The sequence below is a fragment of the Scylla paramamosain genome, chromosome 32 (assembly GCF_035594125.1).
Source record: "Scylla paramamosain isolate STU-SP2022 chromosome 32, ASM3559412v1, whole genome shotgun sequence".
Classification (NCBI taxonomy): Eukaryota; Metazoa; Arthropoda; class Malacostraca; order Decapoda; family Portunidae; genus Scylla; species Scylla paramamosain.
In genome coordinates, this window is record NC_087182.1 from 2,642,315 (window position 1) to 2,653,183 (window position 10,869).

Below are 10,869 nucleotides of genomic sequence, written 5' to 3' on the forward strand. Positions count from 1 at the left end.
ATTTACAAACAGTATTTACTAAAGCCGTGATTAAAAGTCTAGTAATCTTATGTACTTAATTCCACAGTGGCTTAGCTTCTTTTGTCTCTCAGTGCATGTACAGGAAGGACAGGATGGCATTCCTTTGTGTGTGTGTGTGTGTGTGTGTGTGTGTGTGTGTGTGTGACTTTATTCATGTGTCTTAAACTTTCTTGGAAGAATAACTACTTCATTACCGTTTAAATTTTATAATGAACTCTGGTTTTCTCGCGGGTGTTGTAACTTCCTGTGCTCGTCTGTGTGATACTGTTTGTCATACTACTACTACTACTATTACTACTACTACTACTACTACTACTACTACTACTATCTATTTATCTATCTCTATGTCTGTCTATCTATCTATTTGTCTGTCTGTTTATCTATCTGTCTGTGTATTTGTATATCTGTCAGTCTGTATATCTCTCTTCCACCACAACCACCACCACCACCAACAACAACAACAACAACAACAAGCCCAATAAGACGCCCCCAGGTAACACAGGTGGGCAGGTTCACTCACATGCATACCTGCGCTGATGGCTTTGCATAATGGATGTCTTGGCGACCGCTCCCCTCACCCCCTTCTCTATCTTCCTCGCTCCCCATCCCCTGCACCGGGCACTGGCATTGGTACTGAAAGCTCGGTAGCACAAAGAAGAGGGAGAGAGTGAGAGTTGTAAGCTGAATTGGTGCCGTTGTGATTATTGTATTCGTGTTAATATTATTTTTTTCATTGGTTTTATTACTGCAAATGTGTGCTTATGGATTGAGAGAGAGAGAGAGAGAGAGAGGAGTTAACAGAAAGGGTTGATATTTGGGTTAATTCTAAAGGCCACAGAGATAAGTAGTTGGGTTCTTACTTAGTCTACTGTAAGGTTCCTGTACAGTTTAACTTTCTCTGCGATATGGAACAATTCACGACATTAAATGCGATATACAGAATCTTTTTGAGCATCTGTAAGGAAGGAAAGGAGATGAAAAGAGTAGATCATCCAATGTCCAGCCAGTTTTATGCTCAGAGGTGGCTGTAGAAAAATATAAAATGCTTTAGAGAAGTTTATGATTAAGGAAACGTGTCAAATAGCAGTGAATGGGTTAAGACTATTTTCGAAGTATAGTTACAGTAAAAAATGAGGTAGAATAATTAGTTAGTTTGTCTTTTTTTTTAATGGTCGCAGTTCAGCTTTTCGTCAGTAAAATTACCTAGAGTAGCTAAAAGGAAGAGTTAGAAGCCGCGGAAGGTATCAGACTATCACTAGAAACATGAAAACTCTCTTAAAAATGTCAAACTATCACTGGAATCACTAGAACTCCCTTGAAAAATCCTAAAACCATCACTAGAATCATGGAAATCTTAAACTCACCAGAATCATGAAAAGTTCCTTGAAAATCTTAAACTATCCTGAGTATCCCCTTGAAAAAATGTTAACTTTCACTAGAGTCTTTGAAAACTAGTCGATATTGGCACAGAAACCTTTGACAATGTGGCTGTTGGTTTGAGGAGAGACATTTAATACAACAGCAATTTACGGTAACGATCGCTTCCGTGGTTTGCGGGTTAATGCACTGAGAACACACTGACCTAGATAAGAGGCGGGGAGAGAGAGAGATAAACAGGCAGGAAGCTGGTGCAAGGAAGTTCAAATACCCCCGCGTTGTCATCAATATAATTTTCGTCGGTTATAATTACCAATGTACTGCAGTTAAATAGTGTTCGTCTTATTTGTTAGTGATTTTTATTTTAAATGAGTTTGTGGATTTTTTTTTTTTTTTTTAGTTAATTTTGTCTCTTGCTATTTTTTTTTTTTTTTTTCACGTCCAGTATTTATCATCGGTTAAAAATTACTAGTGTACTTTAATTAAATGGTGTTTATCTCCTGTGTTACTAACATCTATTTTGCTCCAGTTTTTTTTTTTTTTTTTAGTATAATATTTTCTTTATTTTTGTTGCTCAGCCTGTCTCTTTTCTTTCTCCCTCACGTCCACATCAATATTTATCACTGGTCATAATTACTAATATCTGCGTTGAATAATATTGATCTCCCATGTGAGTCATCTTTATTATACTTCAGGTTGTCATTTATAATATTTTCTCTACTTCTGCTGTTCATTCTGTCTTTTTTAACCTTTCTATAAGAGCATAAGAGAATTTCCATGCCTTTCTGTCCCTCCCTGTCAACATTCACACCTCGCCCGTCTATCACAACACTTTTCTCGCCTTCAAAAAGTCTTAACCCCTGGTGGGACTCGAACCCACAATCCCTGGCTTAGGAGGCCAATGCCTTATCCATTGGGCCACAGGGGCGGGCAAGAGAAGTGTCTCAAGTGTGTTATTTATACATTTTCTCACCGGCCAGTTGTAGAGCGAGCCAGTCTTCACCTTTACTTTCTCTCCTCCTGGTGTGACTTGTGGTGCTTGCGTGAGGCAGACCTTGTTGTGGGTGATGTTGGCAGTGATGTGTTGATAGTGTTGAGAGTGCTTCCTCTGCGGGCGTTAAGGTGTTGAGACTTGTTTGGCTGTGTTGCTGGCGTGTTACCTATGTTTAAGGTGCTAGTGTTGGGTGTGTTTCCTTGCTTTTGTTGTTTTTGTGGAGGCTTGAGAAATTGTTAGTAAAGGTGTGTTGGTACTGTTGCAAGTGTTTCTTTTTTTTTTTGCGGTGGGGAGTGTTCGGGTGATGTGACTTGGTTCATTGTGTCACTGGTGTGTTTTTTGACGCTGTGTGAGGTGATGGTGATGTTAGTGTTACTTGTGTTGGTTGTGTTTCCTTGTTTGTGTTCCTTTACAGACGTTGTTTGAGGTGGCGTTAGTGTTGAGACGTGTTGTTTGTTAATAATTGTAATGTGACTTGGTTCATTGTGTTGCTGGTGTGTTGTATACGTTGTCTATAGTATGTTAGTGTTGCAGAGGTGTTGTTAGTGTTGCTAGTGATTCCATGGAGGATGTTAGACCGATATTACTCATTTTATTGCGCTCCTGGTGTGTTGCAGGTGTTGCGTGACGTGTTATCAGTGTTGCCTGTGTTTCCTTTTGTGTTACAGTGTTCGAGGCATTGTTTGTGTTGCTGTTGGAGGATTTTAACGCGTTATGATTTATGTTGTGTTGCTGGTATGTTGTATACGCTGTGTGAGGAGTTAGTGTTGTCTTGTGTGTGTGTTTCCGTGCTAGGTATTAAAGCTGCGTGAGTTCCTTTGTGTTCCTGTTGTGTTGCAGACATTGGGCGCCGGTCTTACTGTTACTTGTGTTTCCTTGATAGGTATTACAGCAGTATGGTTTGTGTTCTTAGTGTGTTGCTTATTTTTATTTTTATTTTATTTTATTTATTTATTTTTTTTAAGTGTGAGCATTGCTGATATTATTTTTGGGGTTATGAAAGCAGTGTGACTCATTTTTACCGTGTGTTTTTTGTGTTCCTTTGTGACGCTACTTTCATTTCTTCATTCCTTCATTTCTCAGTTCACGTCATATGTTTTTTTCTTTTCTTTTATTCCTTATTTATCTGCTCTTCTCTTTTCACTTTTGCGTTTATATCTTGCTTTGTTTTGTTCCTTCTTTCTTGTTTCCTTAATGCAATTCTTCATTTTTGCTTCATTCACGTAGTTATCTTTCTTTTGTATTTCTCACTTGTGTTTACCTGTCTCTGCCTGTGATAGTGATGCTTGTGTGTGTGTGTGTGTGTGTGTGTGTGTGTGTGTGTGTGTGTGTGTGTGTGTGTGTGTGTGTGGCGGGAAGGGATGTTGCTGATAAATTTTGGATGTGTTTTGCAATAGTTAATCATAATACTGGCACTGTTTTCACACACACACACACACACACACACACACACACGCACACACACACTCGTGACTTTACAGAAAGATAACCACTGCATCCTTTCTTACTATATAATGATAACAACAACAACAACAACAACAAAAACAAGAAGAATCACATGTATATGCCTCACTTCCTTTCATTTTCTCTCTCTCTCTCTCTCTCTCTGCTTCTGTATTATTATTATTATTATTATTATTATTATTATTATTATTATTATTATTATTATTATTATTGGTAGTGGTGATGGTGGTCATTGTAGTAGTAGCGGTAGTAGTAGTAGTAGTAGTAGTAGTAGTAGTAGTAGTAGTAGTAGTAGTATAAGACAGGGAAGCCTTCATCTTTGCTATCCTACATCCCTCCCTTGAGATAAGATAATGGCGCTTATCATCACACTCAGCACGGGAGAGAGAGAACAAATCTGCTGCTGTTTGCTCCTTCTTTGTGTTCCCTTACGTTCCCTCGGGCCTCGCCAGCCACCCGCCTCCACTTCTGTAATATTTGTGCAACTTTTCAAGGGGACGAACCGGGGGCTCTTCATCTCTCTCTTTCTCTCTTTCTCTCTCTTTCTACCTTACTCTTTCTCTCTTTTCTCTCTTTCGCCGTCCAAACTCTAGACTTTTCGCGAAGACTGAATTCAAAGGTTTTTCTGTCGTCTCTCTCTCTCTCTCTCTCTCTCTCTCTCTCTCTCTCTCTCTCTCTCTCTCTCTCTCTCTCTTAGTAGCGGCATTTCCGTTAAAACAGAAAGGCAGGCGGGCATTCCATGACTTCCTTTACGATAATTACGAAAATCTAGTGAACGAGAGAAACATTTGCCTCTGAAAGAAAACGCAATGGCAACGTTTTCTTTCTTTTTTTTTATATCTATGGTCTGCGCTACCTAACGTTTCATTGTCTTATCTCTATTACTTCCTACAGGCTCTGGTGCTTGTTACTGGGGGTTTACAAGGGTGTTTTTGTGTCTCAAGCAATGGTATGGGAAGTTTAACTAGTGTTCTTCTTAATTAGCGTCAGTTATTTGTGTTTTCAAGGGTGATTTTGTTCCTCAAGTGATAGTTTGATAAGATATATAAGGGTTTTCATGATTTGTGTCAGTTATTTGTGGTTTGAAGCGTGTTTTTGTGGCTCAAGTGATAGTTTGATAAGATTAATGAGGGTTCTTCGTGATTAATGGCAGTTATTTGGGTTTTGGAAGGTGTTTTCGCGATTCAAGTGAAAGTTTGATAAGTTTAATAAAGCTTCTCCGTGACTAATGAAAAAAAAAATATATATATCGTGAGAATCCAATTAATAAGTTTTGTAGCGTTTGAAAATAGTTCTGATGAAAGGTCAGTGCGTTTAGGAGACAGACAGACAGACAGACAGATATACAAAAGCAGATACCAAAATACACACACAGACACACACACACACAGACACACACACACACACACACACACACACACACACACACACACACACACACACACACACACACACACACACACACACACACAAGTAGACAGACGCAAAGACAGACACATGGGCTGACAGGCAAATAAACAGACACATAGAAAGACAGAAAGACATAAAGACAGGTACACACATATCGCTGCCAGACATTTTTATTTTTTATATTGCACAATCCCAACAACATTTTTAGGCTCTTCATTTTGTACTAGTCTTTTAATAATTCTGGAAGAGACGGAATTAAACTCCCACTTTCTCTTTCAGTGCGTGGAGGGAATATTTTACAGTGCCGTGAAAAAAAAAAAAAAGTTAATAAAGGCCATAGCAGTGAAAGAGTCAAGAAAACGAGGTGATATAGGAAAGATTAATGCAACGGGGAAAGAAATACCCTGGAAAGAGAAGGTAAAAGGGCCTGCCTGTGTATATAGTGAGGTACATGTGCTTCTGAGGATAGAGGATCATATTGTATGAGGTAATAAAGATTGACGCAAAAGGAGAAGAAATATTCTGTAAAGCGAAGGTAATATGAATTGTCTGTGTATATATTGAGGTACGTGTACTTCTAAAAACAGAAAAAAACAACATATTCCACGAGGCAATAAACACTGATACAACACGGAAGAGAAATATACATGAAAAGGAGAATGTAATAGTAACTGTTTATGTAATATGTCTATGTTATAAAGCTTAACAGAAACAGGACGGAAATTAAACAATAAAACAACAACACTTACTTATTGCGGTCGTTAACCCTTCCACAGCTAGTCAGTCACTCATTTTATCATCCACATTTTAATCCTTTCACTGCTAGACGACTTTTTCCTTGATTACCTGTAAATTTATCGACCCTTATTTTTTGTACTTGTCTCTTAAATAGTTACAGCCTCGGAGAAACAAAATTAACTTGGTATTCTCTCGTTTCTCCGTCTCTCTCTTTCTGTCCTTGCAAACTTAGCGGGTGACCATGGCAGTGAAAGAGTTAAAAGACTTATTACCTGTATACAGCTTCTTAAAAAAATGTACTTGTGTAACTTAAAGACGAAATTACCCTTAAGAACATAAGAACATAAGAAATAAGGGAAGCTGCAAGAAGCGATCAGGCTTACACGTGGCAGTCCCTCTATGAAATATACCTACCTATTTCCATCTATTATCCCCATCCATAAACCTATCTAATCTTCCCTTAAATATCTTCTCTTATGTCAACAGTTTTTTTTTATCTACATCCAAACGAATTATTACAGAGATCTCAATATTGATAAAAGGCGCTCATAACAATGACCAAAGAGAGGCAACAGAGACAGGACGCCAACCAGTCATACCTTCTATCAGTAAGACAAAGGAGCAGGTTCTCGGGGTGCCCATATTGACGCCTTCACGATGCCTAGAGGATGTAGAGGCTTGGTGTTCTAATCTGGCCGTGAGGTGTGTGGTCAGGCGTGTCCCTTATTACGAAGCAGCAAAGAAGTGTTAGGTTAGGGAAAGAAATGATGGGGAGACTGCTGTACATATTTAACACACACACACACACACACACACACACACACACACACACACACACACACACACACACACAGAAAGAGAGAGAGAGAGAGAGAGAGAGAGAGAGAGAGAGAGAGAGAGAGAGAGAGAGAGAGAGAGAGAGAGAGAGAGAGAGAGAGAGAGAGAGAGAGGAGAAAGAGAGGCAGTCCATGAGATTGGCGTTACCTTGGATACGAGAGAGAGAGAGAGAGAGAGAGAGAGAGAGAGAGAGAGAGAGAGAGAGAGAGAGAGAGAGAGAGAGAGAGAGAATACATGAAGACTACGCGGGATATTAAATATTTTGCAATACAATATTCTCTCTCTCTCTCTCTCTCTCTCTCTCTCTCTCTCTCTCTCTCTCTCTCTCTCTCTCTCTCTCTCTCTCTCTCTCTCTCTCTCTAATCCTCCCTTATCCCTCCCAGCTCCCTGACACTTGCATTACTAATACTGCACTTTGCCTTATCCTTCGTCAGGAGGAGGAGGAGGAGGAGGAGGAGGAGGAGGAGGAAGAGGAGGAGGAGAAGGAAGAGAAGGAGGATGAGAGATGTGTGTGGGAAGAAAGGTGATGAAATGATGTTAGGTAGGTAGGTAAAGAGAGAGAGAGAGAGAGAGAGAGAGAGAGAGAGAGAGAGAGAGAGAGAGAGAGAGAGAGAGAGAGAGAGAGAGAGTATTGTGGAAATCAAGTATCAAAGAAAGAGGATGCATATCAATAAGAAAAAAAGAAAATAGTAAGGAAAATGAAGAAAAATATAAAGAAAAGAGGAGAAATGGAGGGTAAACAAAAAAAAACACACAAAAAAGAGAGAAAATGGAGAAAGGACGAATGAGAGAGAGAGAGAGAGAGAGAGAGAGAGAGAGAGAGAGAGAGAGAGAGAGAGAGAGAGAGAGAGAGAGAGAGAGGTGGTATAATGGTGTTTGTCAAGACTTACTCGATTTACAGTGTGTGTGTGTGTGTGTGTGTGTGTGTGTGTGTGTGTGTGTGTGTGTGTGTGTGTGTGTGTGTGTTCATGAGGTTAGTGCTAATTATCGTCCTGTCTTGCCGTGATTAAAGACGAAGCTGGTAATGTAAGGCACAAGGCTGAGCATAATGAGGAAACTGGACGAAAAATAGAAAAAAAAAATAAATAAATAAATAGCCGTAGTAGTAGTAGTGGTGGTGATGGTGGTGGTGGTGGTGGTGGTGGTAGAAAAGGAAGTAGTAGTAGTAGTAGTAGTAGTAGTAGTTAGTGGTGGTGGTGTTGGTGGTAGGAGGAGAGGGAGAGGTTGAAAGAGACATTGAAAGAAAGAAAGAAAGGAAGGAATGAACGAAAAAGCAGAAAAAAGAAGAAGAAGAAGAAGAAGAAGACGAAGACGAAGAAATGCTGTATCTATTTCAATACCAAACAAAAGGAAAGAAGAAAGACGAGAAAAAAAAAATGCTCCCTTTCAGCCCCTCAAAAAAAAAAAAATACAGAAGAATAGAGAAGAAGAAGAAAGAAGAAGAGGAGGAGGAAGAATAAGAAGAGTCAAGAAGAAGAGGAAGAAGGGGGATTTATATTCCAATCTCAGCTAAAAACTATTAACAGGCAATATCGTTTGGGATGGAAGAGAAGGAGGAGGAGAAGGAGGAGAAGGAGGAGGAGGAGGGGGAGGAGAGGGAAGAGGAGAGACACAAAACAAAACACTGAAAAAAGGAGGAGCAGGAGACAAAGAGGGGAAAAGATGGAGGAGGAGGAAGTAGAGGAACGCATCTGAAGGAGAAGGAGGAGGAGGAGGAGGAGGAGGAGGAGGAGGAGGAGGATGGGGGGGACATCTATCTCAGGTAAAATCATTAATAGGTAACTGGCAATATTGGAAAACAGGTGAGACAAGCAAATTTTTACCTTACAACCTTAGCTATAAATAAGAAAGAGGAAGAGGAGGAGGAGGAGGAGAAGGAGGAGGAAGAAGGACAAGAAGGACAGAAAAGATGGGTTAAAAGGGAGCCTGTGATGATAAAAGGATGGAAAAAAATAAGGAAGAGTTTAGAATTAAGAAAGAGAGGGAGAGAGAGAAGGAAGGAAAGGAGAAGAGAGACAGAGAGGGAGAGAAGGAGAGAGACAAAGGGTGGGAGTAATGAGGCCAGAGAGAGAGAGAGAGAGATAGTTGGGGGGAGAGGGAGATAAGAAGGGAAGGAGGGAAAGAGAACACGCGGAGAGAGGAGAGAAGGGAAAAATTCATACGTAAAACGAGGAAACAGGATAAAAGAGAAGAAAAGGAAGGCAAAAAAAAAGAAAGAAAAAGGAAGCAAGAATTGAAAAAAAAAAAATCGATTAATGGAAAGATGGAAAGAAAAAGCAAGTCATCAAATAAATTATGAAAAAAGGACAGAAAGAAAGAAACGAAGAGAAAAAGAAAGAGAATGAAACTTAGAAGGAAAAAAAAAGAAGGAAACATGGAAAGAGAAAAGAAAGAAGGAAAAAAACATGGGAATAAAAAGAAAGAAAAGAATGAAGCTTAGAAAGAAAAAAAAACGAGGAAGGAAAGAAAGAAGGAAAAAACGAAAGACGGAAAAAGAAAGAAAGAAGAAAAACGAAAGAAAGAAAGAAAGAAGGAAGGAAGACAAAAGAAAACGAGCAGAAGGAAGAAATCAGAGAGCTTAGCAACCACCACCACCACCACCACTACCACCACTACCACCACCACCACCACCACCACAAAAGTTCTGTCTTGGCACGGGAAAAAGCGCCTCTCTGTAGCAAAGCAGACGCACGTGGCGGCCCTCACCTCGATCACGTGACTGGGTGGCGTGGCGGGCGGTGCAAGGGCGAGGGGGTGCAGGTAAAAACGGATGCTTGCAGGTAACAGGTATTGAGGGCTCACCTGTGCACCTGTTCACCTGTGTACCTTTCAATATTGTACTCTTTTTCTTCTTCTTCTTCTTCTTCTTCTTCTTCTTCTTCTTCTTCTTTATTTATCTTGTTTATTTTATTTATTTATTTATTTTATGTTATTTATTTCATTTATTTATTTATCTTTTATATATATCTTTGTTAATGCCTTTCTTTTGTCTATTTTTTTAGGTAATGACAGTAAAATATAACTTTTTTCTTTTCTCTCTCATTTTCTTTTTTTTTCGGGGGGAAGGTAACAGTATAACAATATAGCACATTCTCTCTCTCTCTCTCTCTCTCTCTCTCTCTCTCTCTCTCTCTCTCTCTCTCTCTCTCTCTCTCTCTCTCTCTCTCTCTCTCTCTCTCTCTCTCTCTCTCTCTCTTTTGTAAGGTACGACAACAGCTTTTTTTTTTTTTTTTTTTTTTTTTAGAGAAGATTAGGCAAATTTATAGATGGGGTGGAAATTGTTCAGCATGTATTATACAGGGACTGCCACGTGAAGTCCTGATGGCTTTTGGCAGCTTCCTTTTTTTTTTTTTTTCTCTATTTTTCAATTTCTTTCTTTCTTTGTCTTTTTCTCTTTCCATCTATCTATCTTTCTTTGCCCTTCTTTCTTCCCTTCATCTTTTCTTTCTCTTTTTTCTTTTTTTCTTTACTTTCTTTCATTCATTTATTCATATTTGTGCTAAAACTATCCATTAAATGACCTAACTTTTCTATTATCACTTTTTTCTCTTCAATTTTCCACTTTTTTCCATCTTTTTAGTTATAGTAAGAAAAGAGTTCAATCCATGACGTTCTTTGTTAACATTTTTTTTTCTGAACAGCAGGAGAAAAGAAAATAGAAGAGTGAATAGCGTATCCTACCCTCATCCACTTTTTTCCCATTAATTATAGAAAAAAAAGAAGGGACAAACTGTTCACGGTTGACAGGAAGACAAAAAGAAGAAATTTGGTCCTTTCAAAACTCTTTAACTTACTGACCTAATGACTCAATGGCGCTTGTTTCATCACCAGTGTCAACCTAAATAATTATACCGAGCCTTGATGAAACCACTAATTACCCACTGTGTCATTCTTCCTGTTAATAAAGTCTTTTAAATCTATTCTACTCGTTTTCTTTTTCATCTTTCATTTTTTTTTTTTTTTTTGGGGGGGACTTTAATTCCTAGTGGTGTCTGTTTTTCTTATCTTGTCGCCAGTTCCTTCTATTT

The 10,869-nt window shown here is 39.0% G+C and overlaps 1 non-coding gene across 1 annotated transcript; it reads right to left on the reverse strand.

The window, feature by feature from the left end:
• Positions 1-2,253: 2,253 nt before the first annotated feature.
• Trnar-ccu (transfer RNA arginine (anticodon CCU)) lies at positions 2,254-2,326 on the reverse strand. Its single transcript has one exon. It is a non-coding gene; the product is annotated as a tRNA-Arg (tRNA).
• Between the last annotated feature and the right edge of the window lie 8,543 nt (positions 2,327-10,869).